Source organism: Elephas maximus, chromosome 10 (genome assembly GCF_024166365.1).
Source record: "Elephas maximus indicus isolate mEleMax1 chromosome 10, mEleMax1 primary haplotype, whole genome shotgun sequence".
NCBI lineage: Eukaryota > Metazoa > Chordata > Mammalia > Proboscidea > Elephantidae > Elephas > Elephas maximus.
Window position 1 is genome coordinate 13,480,912 of NC_064828.1, and position 15,521 is coordinate 13,496,432.

The following is a 15,521-nucleotide window of genomic DNA, read 5'->3' on the forward strand; positions in this document are numbered from 1 at the left end:
TAGCAGGGTAGCATAATGCTTAGGAGCAGGAGTTCCAGAATTCAAATTCCAGCCCCACAATATATCCGTTGTATGATCTCATGCCACTTACTTAACTCTTTAGCCTTATTTGAAAGGGTTAACAAAATCTATTTCATAAGATTTTTTGTGAAGATTTAAAAAAGATAATCAAGGAAAGTACTCAGTACCTTGCCTGACACATGACTAGAACTCAACAATGTTAGCCATTATTTTAGTATTAGTACTGAAACAGAAAGCAATAGTAGGCAAAAACAAAAGTTAAGCAACAATGTTAAATATGGGTGACATCAGTGTAAATGCAGTTGAAAATTATAGCTATTGTCATGGATTGAACTATGTCCCCCCAAAATATGTGTCAACTTGGCTAGGCCATGATTCCCAGTATTGTGTGGTTGACCTTCAGTTTGTGATCTGATGCAATTATCCTATGTATCCTAGCATCTATGTTAATGAGGCAGGATTAGAGGCAGGACACAATCTACAGGATAAAGCTGTATCCTGAGTACATCTCTTTCGAGACATAAAAGAGAAAAGTGAGCAGAGAGGAGAGGGACTTCATTACTACTAAGCAAGAAGAGCTGGGAGTGGAGTGTGTCCTGTAGACTCAGGGTCCCTGCACTGAGAAGTTCCTAGACCAGAGGAAGATTGATAACAAGGTCCTTCCCCCAGAGCTGACAGAGAAAGCCTTCCCCTAGAGCTGCTTCCCCTGGAGTTGGTGCCCGGAATTTGGACTTCTAGCCTCCTAAACTGTGAGAGAATAAATTTGTTTCTTAAAGCCACCCACTTGGGGTATTTCTGTTATAGCAGCACTGATTGATGAAGACTGCTGTCACTGAGTCGATTCTGGCTCACGGCGGCCCTAGAGGACAGAGTAGAACTGCCCCACAGGACTTCCAAGGAGTGGCTGGTGGATTTGAACTGCCAACCTTTTGTTTAGCAAACACTTAACCACTGCGCCACCAGGGCCCCACAGCAGCACTAGAAAACAAAACAAAAAAAAAAAACCCTCAATTTCAACTCATAGGTGACTAAAACAGCTACTAAACATTAACTGTTCCATCTGCAAGGCTAAATTTGAGTATTAAAGTTGGTGATACTCTGTAGAGTATACTTCTGAACTATTTTCATGCCCATCGTGAGTTTGCATATGTCAAGACAGATATCAAACAGGTTTAAATTAAACCAAGTGTCCTGTTCAGAGGTACCTACCTCGATAAATATAGCTTTCGTGTCTAAAAAATTAAAGACTATCCTTAAAATGGTTCTTTGGTTTCTGGCTAAGGCTGGGCAAACAATAAAGAAAAAATTGACACCAGCCACAAAAAGGGGCTTCTGTTACAAAGATTTAAAAAAAAAAAAGGTATATAATAAATAAATAAACAAGTACAAAAATAAGTTAATAAATAAAATATGCACTATAATTATCAAAGGGGAAAATACGGGTAGAAAAAAGTCTGGAAGGGAATCCTCAAAACACTACCAAAGGTTGTACCAAGAGAGTAAAGGGCGATTTTCCATTTTATCCCCAATTTTCAAAAAGCTTACAACTTAGTTATATTACTTTTAAATTTCATACACTTATTTTCATCATAAAATATAATGGTAACTTATGACAACCAACAAAACAGAATTATAAGACTAGAGAAAACAAAGACAAGTAATAAACTCTAGACTTTAACTCACACATATAACACTAATTCTTGGCCTTTCATTAGAGAAATCTTCCGGGTGGCACATACTAACAGTAAACAGAAGTCTGTATAAGTATTTCCAATCGTTTACAGCTGATCATTCATTCCAAAGCATAAAAGTACAGAAATAACACAGAAGGGCATTTGTCCTAAGCATAACACGTGTTCAGAGAAATGGTCTTTGCTAAGGCTTTGGTTGGGAAACATTTCATATTAGGTGGCAGGAATAGGTTCTAATGGAGTCTGAGCAGGTTCTTACTACTTCCACAGCAAAGGACAAAGAAGTGGATAAAAAGAGGATCCCATAAAGAAAGCACACACTTGATACTGCAAACACTGAGCTATTAGGTCCATTCTGGGCACCTAACAAAGTACAACTATATGCACAATGGAGCCCTCGTGGGACAGTGGTTAAGAGCTCGGGTGCAAAAAATATCTGCAGTTCAAATTAACCAGCCACTCCTTGGAAGCCCTATGGGGCAGTTCTACTCTGTCCTATAGGGCTGCTATGAGTCGGAATTGATTTGACGGCAATGGGTTTTGGGTTTATATGCACAATACACCTAAGCAGCTCTTTCTTGAAGACTCTAAAGATGAATAAAAGAGAATGGATGGAAAGGGTGGAAGAAAGGATTACAGAAAACAAATCTGAAGTTCAGATATGGATTGTCATTTACTGTGTATAAGAATTTAGCTTCTCCTAGATTCCATTTCTAACACGAAATGTTAAAAATGCAACTTAAGATGCCCCAGACAAGGAAAGCATTATTGAAAAAGAAGAACAAAATAGGAGGCCTCACACCACCAGATCTCAGAACCTACTGTACAGCCATGGTAGACAAAACAGCCTGGTACTGGTACAATGACATACACACAGACCAATGAAACAGAATTGAGAACCCAGATGTAAATCCATTCACCTACGGTCAGCTGATGTTTGACAAAGGCCCAAAGTCCATTAAATGGGGAAAAGACAGTCTTTTAACAAACGGTGCTGAGAAAACTGGATGTTCACCTGTAAAAAAAATGAACAGGACCCATACCTTACACCATACACAAAAAATAATTCAAAATGGATCAAAGACCTAAATACAAAACCTAAAACGATAAAGATCATGGAAGAAAAAACAGGGACAATCCTAGGGCCCCTAATGTATGGCATAAATAGGATACAAACCATAACTAACAATGCACAAACACCAGAAGAGAAAACCAGGTAATTGGGAGCTCCTAAAAATTAAACATGCTCATCAAAAGACTTTACCAAAAGAGTAAAAAGAGAACCTACAGACTGGGAAAAAAATTTTGGCTACAACATATTCAACAAGGGTCTAATCTCTAAAACCTGTAAGGTATGCCACACTGTAACAACAGTCCAATTAAAAAATGGGCAAAGGATATGAATAGATACATCACCAAAGAAGACATTCAGGCAGCTAACGGACACAAAAGGAAATGTCCACTATCATTACCCACTAGAAAAATGCAAATCGACAATAAGCCTAGGGACCATAGTTTCAGGGGACACCTAGGTCAACTGGCATAACATAATTTAGAAAGAAAATCATCTACCTCCCACTTTGGTGAATAGCGTCTGGGGTCTTAAAAGCTTGCGAGCAGCCATCTAAGATACATCTATTAGTCTCATCCAACTTGGAGCAAAGGAAAATGAAGAAAACCAAAGACACAAGGAAAATACTGGCCCAAAGGACTAAAGGACCAAATGAACCAGAGACTCCACCAGCCTGAGACCAGAAGAGCCAGATGGTACCTGGCTACCACCAATGGCTACCCTGACAGGGAACACGACAGACAGTCCTGGGAAGAGCATGAGAAAAATGTAGAACATAGTTCAAATTCACATAAAAAGAACAGACCTAATGGTGGACAGAGAATGAAGGAACCCCTGAAACTACGGCCCCCAGGCACTCTGTTAACTCAGAACTGAAACCACTGCTGAAACTCACTCTTCAGACAAAGATTAGACAATACTATAAAACAAAAAATAATACACTTAAGCATGCTTCTTAGTACAATTAAATATACAAGACCAAATAGGCAGCTTCCGTCCAAAAGCAGGATGAGAAGGCAGGAAGGGACAGGAACTGGCTGAGTGAACACAGGGAACTGGGGTAAAAAAGAAAAAGAAAAAATTCAATGAGATACCATCTCACCCTGACATTACTGGCACTAATCAAAAAAAAACAGCCATAAATGCTGGAGAGGTTGTGGGAAGACTGGAACTCTTATATGTTGCTGGTGGGAATGTAAAATGGTACAATCACCATGGAAAATGATATGATGCTTCCTTAAAATGCCATAAATAGAAATAGCATATGATCCAGCAATCACATTCCCAGAAATATATCCTAGAGAAATAAGAGCTGTCACACGAATAGACATATGCACACCCACGTTCACTGCAGCACTATCCACAATAGCAAAAAGACAGAAACAACCTAAGTGTCCATCAAGAGATGAATGGATAAACAAACTATGGTACATACACACAATGGAATACTATGCAACGATAAAGAACAAGGATGAACCCGTAAATCATCTCACGACATGGGTGAATCTGGAGGGCATTATGCTGAGTGAAATTAAGTCAGTCACAAAAGGACAAACACTGTTAAGAGACACAGAAAGAAAAAATCTTTGATGGTTACGAGGGGAGAGGTAGGGAGGTGAATTACTAACTAGACAGTAGATAGGTGGTAACTTTGGTGACAGGAAAGACAGTGTTCATTACAGGGGAAGTCAGCACAATGTGACCAAGACAAAGTCACAGAAACAGCACAGACACATCCAAACACCCTGAGGGACCGACTTAGTGGGCTGACACGTTGGGACCATGGTCTCGGGGAACATCTAGGTCAACTGGCATAACATAGTTCGTAAAGAAATGTTCTACATCTGACTTTGGTTGAGTAGCATCTCGGGTCTTAAAAGCTGGTGAGCGGCCATCTAAGATACAAATATCTACTTGTCTGACTTCGTCCGAAACAAAGAAGAATGAAGGAAATCAACAACACAAGGGAGATGTTAGTCCAAAAGACTAACGGCTCACAAGTACCACAGCCCCCACCAGCCTGCGCCCATAACAGCTAGACAGTGTCTGGCTACCACCGACGACTCTGACAGGGATCACAATAGAGGGTTCCAAACAGAGCAGGGGAAAAATGTAGAACAAAATTCAAATTCACAAAAAAAGACCAGATTTACTGAACTGACAGGGACTGGAGAAACCCCAAGACTATGGCCCCTGGATATCCTTTTAACTCAGAACTGGAGTCATTCCTGAACTTTATCCTTCAGCCAAAGATTTGCTGCTGTTGTTAGGTGCTGCCGAGTTGGTTTCAACTCATAGCGACCCTATGCACAACAGAACGAAACACTGCCCAGTCCTGAGCCATCCTTACAATCGTTGTTATGCTTGAGCTCATTGCTGTAGCCACTGTGTTAATCCACCTCGTTGAGGGTCTTCCTCTTTTCCGCTGACCCTGTACTCTGCCAAGCATGATGTCCTTCTCCAGGGACTGATCCTTCATGACAACATATCCAAAGTATGTAAGATGCAGTCTCGCCATCCTTGCTTCTAAGGAGCATTCTGGTTGTACTTCTTCTAAGACAGATTTGTTCATTCTTTTGGCAGCCCATAGTATATTCAATATTCTTTGCCAACACAATTCAAAGGTGTCAATTCTTCTTCAGTCTTCCTTATTCATTGTCCAGCTTTCACATGCACATGATGCGATTGAAAATACCATGGCTTGGGTCAGGCGCACCTTAGTCTTCAGGGTGACATCTTTGCTCTTCAACACTTCAAAGACGTCCTTTGCAGCAGATTTGCCCAATGCAACGTGTCTTTTGATTTCTTGACTGTTGCTTCCATGGCTGTTGATTGTGGATCCAAGTAAAATGAAATCCATGACAACTTCAATCTTTTCTCCATTTATCATGATATTGCTCATTGGTCCAGTTGTGAGGATTTTTGTTTTCTTTATGTTGAGATGTAATCATACTGAAGGCTGTGGTTTTACAGACCCGTGTAATCTTTGGCTTCATCAAGCCAAAGATTACACGGGTCTATAAAATAAACAATAACACAGTGAGAAATGTGCTTCTTAGCTCAATCATGTAAATGAGACCAAATGGGCAACACCTGCCCAAGAGCAATGACAAGAAGGCAGGGAGGGACACGAAAATGGGATGAATGCAAACAGGAACTCGGGGTGGAGAAGGGGAGGGTGTTGATATATCACAGGGGATTGCAACCAATGTTGCAAAACGATTTGTATACAAATTGTTGGATGAGCAACTAATTTGCTCTGTTAAGTATCACCTAAAACACAATTTGAAAAAGAAAAAAAAAAGATTCCCCTTCTATGATACTTTCCCTGCCTTCAAGAAAGAGGGAAATAAAGTGATAAACATTTCTTAAAAAAAAAAAATAGCGTTGTTTCACTGCATTTAAAATAAGGGTCTCCTTTAAGCCCTGTGTTCTAAATGAACGTCTTTGGACCACATATATCAAATGCATGCCATCAGGTATTTGAGGTAATAATTTCTGCTCCAAAGAAACAAATAATGCTGTCATTTGAATGTCATTATTCCAGTTACTTGAAAAATAAAGTATGTGATCGGGACATTAAAAAAAAATGCAACTCAAAAACAGTGCATAGCATTCCAAAATACTCTGAACACTCTAGGCCAAAAATAACCTATGCTCTCATTAGGAAATTAATTCTTCCTGAAGGCATTTAAACAAGAAGCAAGTCTCATTTGTGTTAGCGTTAGTTTCCTCCTTTTACTTCCTCTCTCAAGTTTCCTTTTGACTCCCTTCTATACGAAAAAATTTAACCATTCTTAATCAAGGCCCCCAAACAATGCAAATTTCTAAGTACAACACTGAATCGTATCTATTAAACATCTTGGTTTCAAAGTGCACTGACGCTTTTTCAGGATTAAGGACAAATAATACTGAGTGGGAAAGTACCAATAAAAATCAGGAACCAAAAAGAAGACAAAAATTACACTTCAGTTTTACAGAAGCTCCTACTGTAATTTAATTGCTTGATGTTCAATACCTGGTCTTAAGGTCCGGGTTAACCTTGTAACTTCCATAATTCTACTCTAAGCGTCCTGGCTGTCTTCCTGGGAAGGCAGACCTAGGTGGGACTGTAATCAATTAAATTGACCCTATCTAATTGAAATGCTGTGGGAACAGAAAGGAGGTGCTCAATACGAAAGATAAGAGACTCGAGGGCTAAAGCTGGCAATTTACCCAGCACTTTCTTTCTCCAGGGAAGAGTAAGTATGGCACAGGAGCGGGCAGTGTTTCGTTCTGTTGTGCCTAGGGTCGCTATGAGTTGGAAACAACTGGACAGCACCTAACAACAACAACAACTCCAGGGAAGGGAGACATACAATCTGGGAGAAATAAGTACAGTATCTAACAGGGAGATGCCAAGTGTGGGGTGGGGTGACTGGCAAAGTTTTGCCTTGCCTAAATGAAATATTCACCCCAGCCATCCAACTATTTTGCCTCTGATTCCAAGATCAGCAAGGAGCTTTCTGGTTAGCTTCTTAAAGATTCCAGTTCCAGGAGTCAGATGCCAGATAGAGAACATAAGCACTCAGGTCCCTGCAAGAGAATACCCCCACAGTAAATTAAAAGAGTGGCATTTCTTGCTCATACGAAAGGTAATACAGTGTAGTGGCTAAGTACCTAATATTTGGAGACATAATGGTTCCAAGTCCTGGCTACCGGCTTAATTAACTTCTTTGTGCTTCGGCTTCCTCATTAAATGTGAATGATAATAATGCTTATTTCAAGTGTTGTTACAAAAGAGCCCCGGTGGGGCAGTGGTTAAGTGCTCAGCTGCTAACTGGAAGGTCAGCGGCTGGAACCCACCAGCCACTCCGCAAGTGTAGCAAGATGTAGCAGTTGGCTTCCATAAAGATTACAGCCTTGTAAACCCTATGGTCGCTATAGGGTCGCTATGAGTCGGAATCGACTCGACAGCAATGGGTATAAACCCTATGGGACAGTTCCACTCTGTCCTGTAGGGTAGCTATAAGTCAGAATTGACTAGATGGCAGAGGTTTTTTTTTTTTCCCCTCACGAATTCGATTTGTGTTGATTAAATTCCAAGTATGATCAACTCTTTTTAAAAAGTATGATTTTAGACTATCGAAGAGACGCCACTATATAAGGCCTCAGTGGGCATGCCGGCACACAAGGTGTGCGGCGGTGGGGTGGTCTAGAGGGGAATGAGTGGGTTTAAAAGGCTGACAGGAGACAGGTTGTGAAGGGTTCTGTGTACCATGCCAGGAAGTTTGAGTTTTGTAAATATGAAGGGGCCATCTAACAGTAATCTCAATTGTGCAAATAAATATGAAACAAACAACTCACAAAAGTCAACAAAAACATGAGAATTCCAGAAAAATATACTATCAGTCATTGAAATATTTTAGTAGCAATACACCTAAACTGAAACCAAGATAAAAATGCCAGGAAATCTAAATGAGTGCAAATATAGTTCATTCCTCCTCCCCACTCCACCCTCAAAATTATAAAAGGAACAAGCCACATGCTGTTTCCTGGCTCCATAATCCACTTCCTCCAATTGTTGGAGGCACTGGATCCATCTGCTTCAAGGCTTCTCCCTCCAAATAAAAAAAAGACCAGTCCCTATCATCTGCTACTCTGCCAATCTACAGATCTGGAAACAGAACATGGTACTGGAAGAAAATGTGCAGCACCTGTGGATACTAACACCACAGACTATAAATGCTAACACACACACAATGCAGAGTACAAACACAGCTAAAAAACAGATTTCCAGAATGTCTGCATCACAGGAACCAAAGGAGGAAAAGTCTTAATTCAAAGAAAAAAATGAAAGGCAGCTGATTCCACGAAAATGTCAGAGAGCAAACATCCTCTTTTTCCCTTCTGCTATTCTAATCTATCATCTGGTAAAAACAGATAAGTACACTTGCTAGAATTGTGTTAAAAAAAAATGTGATCACAGGGCCCACATAATTATGAAGCCCCATGCCTGTAGAGCTCAGTTAGTCCAATTTTAGTTTATTTAAAAACTGAATAGATTAACCACTTCAACCCCACTAGGATGGTTATCCACCACCCGTCGTTCAGTCTGTCCTGCTGTGGTGGTTTGTGTGTTGCTATGATGCTGGAAGCTACGCCACCGGTATTTCAAATACCAGCAGGGTAACCAACAGTGGAAAGGTTTCAGCAGAGCTTCCAGGCTAGGAAGAAAGGCCTGCTGGTCTACGTCCAAAAATTAGTCAATGAAAACCTAATGGTCACAACAGAATATTGTTCAATATAATGCTGGAAAATAAGATCCCTAGATTAGAAGACACTACAGAATAAACACAACAATGGGCTCAAACATACCACTTATGCAGATGGCACAGGACTGGGCAACATTTCATTCTGTTACACATAAGGTCACCATGCGTCAGAGCCAACTCTATCTAGCAACTGACAATGAAAGAATGGTATCGTCAGAAAAACGGAAGTTAACAACCGTTGGCAAGGATGTGGAGAATCTGGAATCCTCCTCCACCACTGGGGGAACGTAAAATAGTGTAGATGCTGTGGAAAACAGTTTGGGGGTTCCTCAAAAGGGTAAACAGAGACTTACCATATGACCCGGCCATTCTCTTCCTAGCCACATACCTAAGAGACTTGAAAGCAGGGACTCAAACAGATGCTTGCACACCAATGTTTGCAGCAGCATTATTCACAATAGCCAAAAGATGGGAACAACCCAAGACTCCATCAACAGATGAATGGATTAACAAAGTATGGTTATCTGTACAATGGAATGTTACTCAGCCATAAAGAGAAATGAAGTTCTGATGTATGCTGTGACATGGATGAAGCTTGAGAACATGATACTAAGTGAAACAGGTCAGATACAATAGAACAAATATTGTTACGATCCCACTTATATGAAATATCTAGAATGGGAAAATACATAGAGACCAACGTTTATTCACAGTTACCAGTAGTGGGTGAGAGGGGGAAATGGGAAGTTATTGCTTAAGGGGTACTGAGTTTCTGGTAAGGATGATAAAAAAAAAAAAAAATGGAAATATATAGTAGTGATGGTTGTGCAACATGGTAACATGGTGAGTATACACACACACACATACACATAAATTACCATGATTATTTTTTTTAAGGGTAGACTAAGCCCCCAACAGCATACCCTGAAGCAATGTTTTCCAAAATGCTGAGCAAAAACATGAGATGATTTTAGTGCTCCATAAGTAAACTTTAATAGTTGTATATTTACTATTTATTAATGTATACTAGAAAATGGTATAAAAGACATCAAAACCATGATTTCAAGATTATCACTTTGGAATAGGGTAATGTTTAAAAAGAGTCTATTAAAATATGAAATAAAATAACCCCACATATGATACTCTGAAGGCAAAAATTATGATGGTGGTATGGTCTATGGTAAGCGAATGCTGACAACATCCCATGATACACGGCCTGTTTTGTTTGTTTTTTTCCTTGGTTCTAGGGGTGGCTAGTGCTTTTGTCTCTGCCCTCAGAGTGATTGATTTTTGCTGCCTAGGTTATATACCATACTTATAGGTTAGGACTCAAATGGAAATCCAATTCCCTACACTTTGTATGTCAGTTTTAAGAGCCAGCATACCATTAAACTGTACCAGTCAAGTCTCCAGAGTTTGCTAAACACGTAATTCAACTTATTCTCTATGAAAATCTTTCCCATGCTCCACCAACCCCCAGGAAGGTGGGGGTAGGGAGAGGCTCTATGTAAGGATGCTTCTTGGGCTATATTTTTCTGTCACTAATTCAACTAAATGCACATTTATCTCTGCCTTCCCATCATCCCGGATGACTTTCATAACCATGTGAATTACCAAACCAGTCGTTAAATCTCTAAATTCCTTAAACTCATTATGACCTTCTACTCTACTCCATCTCAACTACCCTGGACCTTACTATCACTGTAGATGCTTGATCTCCAAGGTCATTAATGCAACTCACTGTTCAAATACCTGTCTTCCAGCTTCTTCAGACAACCACAACACTGGACCTCCTCTGACCTCATCAAGAGCACCAATTCATTGATCCCCTACTCTTATCTCCCAATCCATTAGCTCTCTCCAGACTTCTAGCTTGAAGTCCATGGTCTGCCACCTCAGTAACACTTTGGCCAATACCCTTAACTCCCTTGCATCTCTCTTTACTTTGTGGCAGGGTTTCTCAGCCTGAGCACTACTGACATTTTAGACCAGACAATTCTTTGCCATGGAGGCTATTCTGTTTATTGTAAGATGTTTAGCAGTATCCCTGGCCTCTAGATGCCATGAATACTCCCCCTTGCCATCATGACATCAAAAATGTCTCCTGACATTGCTAAATGTTCCCTGGGGGAGGGGAAGGCAAAACTGTTCAAGGTTGAGAAACATTGCTCTATACCAATGATCATCTCAGCCCTCAAATGAACTCAACCTCTGCCCTCAAAAAGTGATTACTGCTGGGGAAGGCCACACAGGACAGCAGACTAGTAAGTTGTTTCACCAATCTTAAACAGGCCCTCTACAGTGCTTAGCAGTCCTGCTACTTTCTCTGGTCAACTTGCCCTACTACTTTCTACAACAAATATCCCATATCTCCACTTGCCTTAAAACTCCCTACACCATCTCCTTTTCTCTCAGCAGATGAGCTCATCCCATAGGACACAGAGAAAATAGAGGCCATCAGGTGAGAATTTCTTCAACTTCCTTTACTAAACATACAAATTTACAGACAGCATCACACACTTCCTCTTACTGTAACTGAGGGGGTATCTTCTCTCTGTCTTCCAAGACATTCCCCTATCAGTGCTTTGGATTGCTTCTACTCTTAACTTCTCAAGATCTTTACCATTATTAACTATCTCTTCTCTTCCTTCTTTATTCAATCTTTTTTTCTTAGCTGGATTTTCCCCATCATGCTCAAGTTTCTCCTTTCTTAACTCTAGCAAAAAAAAACAAAAACACCTTGGCCCCTCATCCTTCAACTATCAGCTTCGTCTCCTCCCCATCAAGGACAAATTTTTCTACTGCAAGCAATTCTTGAAATGCCTGCTACCAAGCAGCTCGGTGCATCAGACATACTATTTTCACAGAGCTGAGGAAACACTGTCAGAAGCTGATAGCGTTCAAAATCCTCTCTCCCAGTTCCCCCCCCCCGCCCCCTTCCCAGGAGAAATAGGAAAAAGCAAACCGATACTCCCTTCTTGTCTTCCTTCCCCAACCTTGGTATCTTTCGGTTTCCTCTACCCTCAGCTGCAATTCTGTAATTCCAAATACCGCTCCACAACACTGAGGTGACTAACGACTAAAGGCGAGAAAAAGGGCAAGGTGAAACAGCACTTTACAGTACACATATATATATATATATTTTTTTTTTCACTATTCCACCCTCATATTAAAAAAAAAAAAAACTCGCTGCCGCTGAGTCGCTTCCGACTCATTGCGAACCTACAGGACAGGAACTGCCCCACAGAGATTCCAAGGAGCGCCTGGTGGATTCGCCACCTGCCGACCTTTCGGTAGCACTGAACCATTACGCAAGCAGGGTTTCCCAGCCTCGAGTAGGAGCAGTGAATTCGCCCTTTGCCTATCTTTTTCCTCATGCGTCCGCACTAAAGCTGCAAGGTAAGAACGGCCTTTTCCTTGAGAACACTGGCTGAGACCACAACGCCAGTAACTCAGAGTCCTTGAACAACCAATTCGGGACCATCCGATCACTGCGGTCATCACAGTCTACTACTCCCGACCACAGCAACGACGGGGGCAGTTTACCTGCGCTTGGTTTCCAGTCTAGGAAACCGCCGGCCCGTCACCCTTCTGCCGGCCGCCCGACGGTCTCCCGACGCCCCGCGTCCCCGCTCCGGGCCAGGCCTGCCGAGCAAGGGCCAGAGCACACCCTCGCCGCTTAAGCCCTACCCCACTAAGTCTTCCAGTGTCACGATATGCTCTTCCTCGTCCGGGTAGGATCACAACCTCCACCGGGCCCGCTCCCTCCGCCCCACTCCTGAGGACTCACCGAACAGCTGCGGCCACTCCTCTCCCGGCCGCCAGCTCCCGCACCCTGGAGCCGACCTATAGCTGCGCCCTTCTTGCGCCTGCGCGCTCCAGAGCCGCGCGCCTGCGCACTTCCCCGCGCCGCGGGCACGCACACACCCCTGCAGCTGCAGCCAATCACGGCACGAGGGGTTTAAACCCCCTTGCCACGGTGGCGGAGAGCCTGGGAGCCGACACGGTAACCGGGCAGATGTCAGTCTCGCCCGGGAAGGTGGGACTTGTTGATACAACATTTACGCTAGGCGCCGTGCTGGATGAACGCTGAGGAAAAGAGGCGAATACTCCCTGCCCTCCAAGGTCTTTTGATCTACCTAGACTGTAGTAGTTGCCGTAGAGTCGGTTCTGAGATACGGTATAAACAAATTATAGTGTATAGAATACACTGCATGGCACATAGAAAATCTGAGACAATGTTGGTGCGCAGTAAACAAAGCCCTTTATTCTTAGAGCTGTCTGGAAGGGTTCCCGGAGGAAGTGACTTCTGACTCCTGAAGGATAAGTAGGAGTTCCCTCGGATATACTGGAGGGAGGGAGGTAGAGTTATACGGGCCTGAGGGAATGGCATATGCCGAGAAATACATAGTGCCTTCTGGAAATTCTTTGAAGTTCATCTTGGTTAGAAGCTTACAGCTCATCGTATATCCCCGGGTGAAGGGAAAAATAATCTTTAAAATATCAACAATGGCCAGATCTTTGAGGGGCTTGTATTTTGGGACTGGGGAGTCAGCACTTTATTCAAGGGCCACGGAGCGCTATAGAAGCATTTTAAGTGAATGCTATATTTAGCCATTTCTTCCAAAAACGCTTCCAGACGACTCTAAGAATACAGCAGTCAGGCAAATGAAGAAAAGAGTGTTTAAAAGAAGAGGGAGTAGTCTATTCCTAAGGGTGAAGCTTCAAAAGTGTCTTTTGAATTTAGTAACACAGAAGCCATTGGTGAGCCTAGTGACAGCTGTTTTGTGGAACGATGAGATTGAAAAGTAGATTGCAATAGGAAGCTTTGGCCTTGATGGGGAGGAAAAACAGAGCGAGAGAGAAAGAAAGATGATAGTTGAAGGATGAAGAGTCAAGGAGTTTTTGTTTTTCTGTTGGTGTTAAGAAAGGAGAAACTTGAGCATGATAGGGGAAATCCAGCTAAGAAAAAAAGATTGAATAAAGAAGGAAGAGAAGAGATAGTCAATAATGGTAAAGATCTTGGGAAGGTAAGAGTAGAACCAATTCAAAGCACTGAGAGGAGGAATGTCTTGGAAGAGAGAAGTTACAGTAAGAGGAAGTGTGATGCTGTCTGTAAATTTGTATGTTTAGTAAAGGAAGTTGAAGAAATTCTCACCTGATGGCCTCTATTTTCTCTGTGTCCTATGGGATGAGCTCATCTGCTGAGAGAAAAGGAGGTGGTGTAGGGAGTTTTAAGGCAAGTGGAGATTTGGGATATTTGTTGTAGAAAGTGATAGGGCAAGTTGACCAGAGAAAGTAGCAGGACTGCTAAGCACTGTAGAGGGCCTGTTTAAGATTGGTGAAACTGAACTTACTAGTCTGCTGTCCTGTGTGGCTTTCCCCAGCAGTAATCACTTTTTGAGGGCAGAGGTTGAATTCATTGAGGGCTGAAATGATCATTGGTGTACAGCAATGTTTCTCAACCTGGAACAATCTTGCCCTCCTCCTCCCCCAGTGAACATTTAGCAATGTCTGGACACATTTTTTGATGTCATGATGACAAGGGGCAGTATTAATGCCAGGGATACTGTTAAGCATCTTACAATAAACAGGATAGCCTCCATGGCAAAGAATTATCTGGTCTAAAATATCAGCAGTGCTCAGGCTGAGAAACCCTGCCACAAAGTAAAGAGAGATGCAACGGAGTTAAGGGTATTGGCCAAAGTGTTACTGAGGTGGCAGACCATGGACTTCAAGCTGTGGAGAGAGCTGATGGGTTGGGAGATAAGAGTAGGGGATCAATGAATTGGTGCTCTTGATGAGGTCAGAGGAGGTCCAGTGTTGTGGTTGTCTGAAGAAGCTGGAAGACAGGTATTTGAACAGTAAGTTGCATGGATGACTTTGGAGATGAAGCATCTGTAGTGATAGCAAGGCCAAGAGTAGTTGAAAGGGAGCAGGGTAAAGAAAAAAAAAAAACCCGTTGCCATCGAGTCGATTCGGACTCATTGCAACCCTATAGGACAGAGTAGAACTGGCCCACAGAGTTTCCAAGGAGTGCCTGGTGGATTTGAACTGCCAACATTTGGGTCAGCAGTTGTAGCTCTTAACCACTACACCACCAGGGTTTCCATGGAGTAGAGTAGAAGGTTAGAATTTGGAAATTTAACGACTGGGTTGATCATTTACATGGATGTGGAAGTCATCCAGGATGATGGCAAGGCAGAGATAAATGTGCATTTAATTGAAATGAATTAGTGATGGAAAAATATAACCTAAGAAGCACCCTTACATAGAGTCTCCCCCCACCCCTACCTTCCTGGGGGTGGGTGGAGCATGGGAAAGACTTTTCATGCAGAATAAGTTGAATTAAAAAGTTACAAACTCTGGAGACTTGACTGGTCAGTTTAATAGTACGCTGGCTCTTACAACTGACATAGAAAGTTTAGGGAAATGGATTTCCATTTAAGTCCTAACCTGTAAGTATGGTATAGTGTCATGGAT

The 15,521-nt window shown here is 42.0% G+C and overlaps 1 protein-coding gene across 4 annotated transcripts in view; it reads right to left on the bottom strand.

The window, feature by feature from the left end:
• Window positions 1-12,930, bottom strand: part of SNAP23 (synaptosome associated protein 23) — a 36,732-nt gene extending 23,802 nt beyond the window's left edge. Inside the window, exon 1 of one of the 4 annotated variants that reach the window (XM_049897770.1) lies at window positions 12,829-12,930. The gene's annotated coding sequence lies outside the window, so the exon portion shown is untranslated. The other 3 variants (XM_049897773.1, XM_049897771.1, XM_049897772.1) reach the window with 3 other exon arrangements.
• Window positions 12,931-15,521: the final 2,591 nt, after the last annotated feature.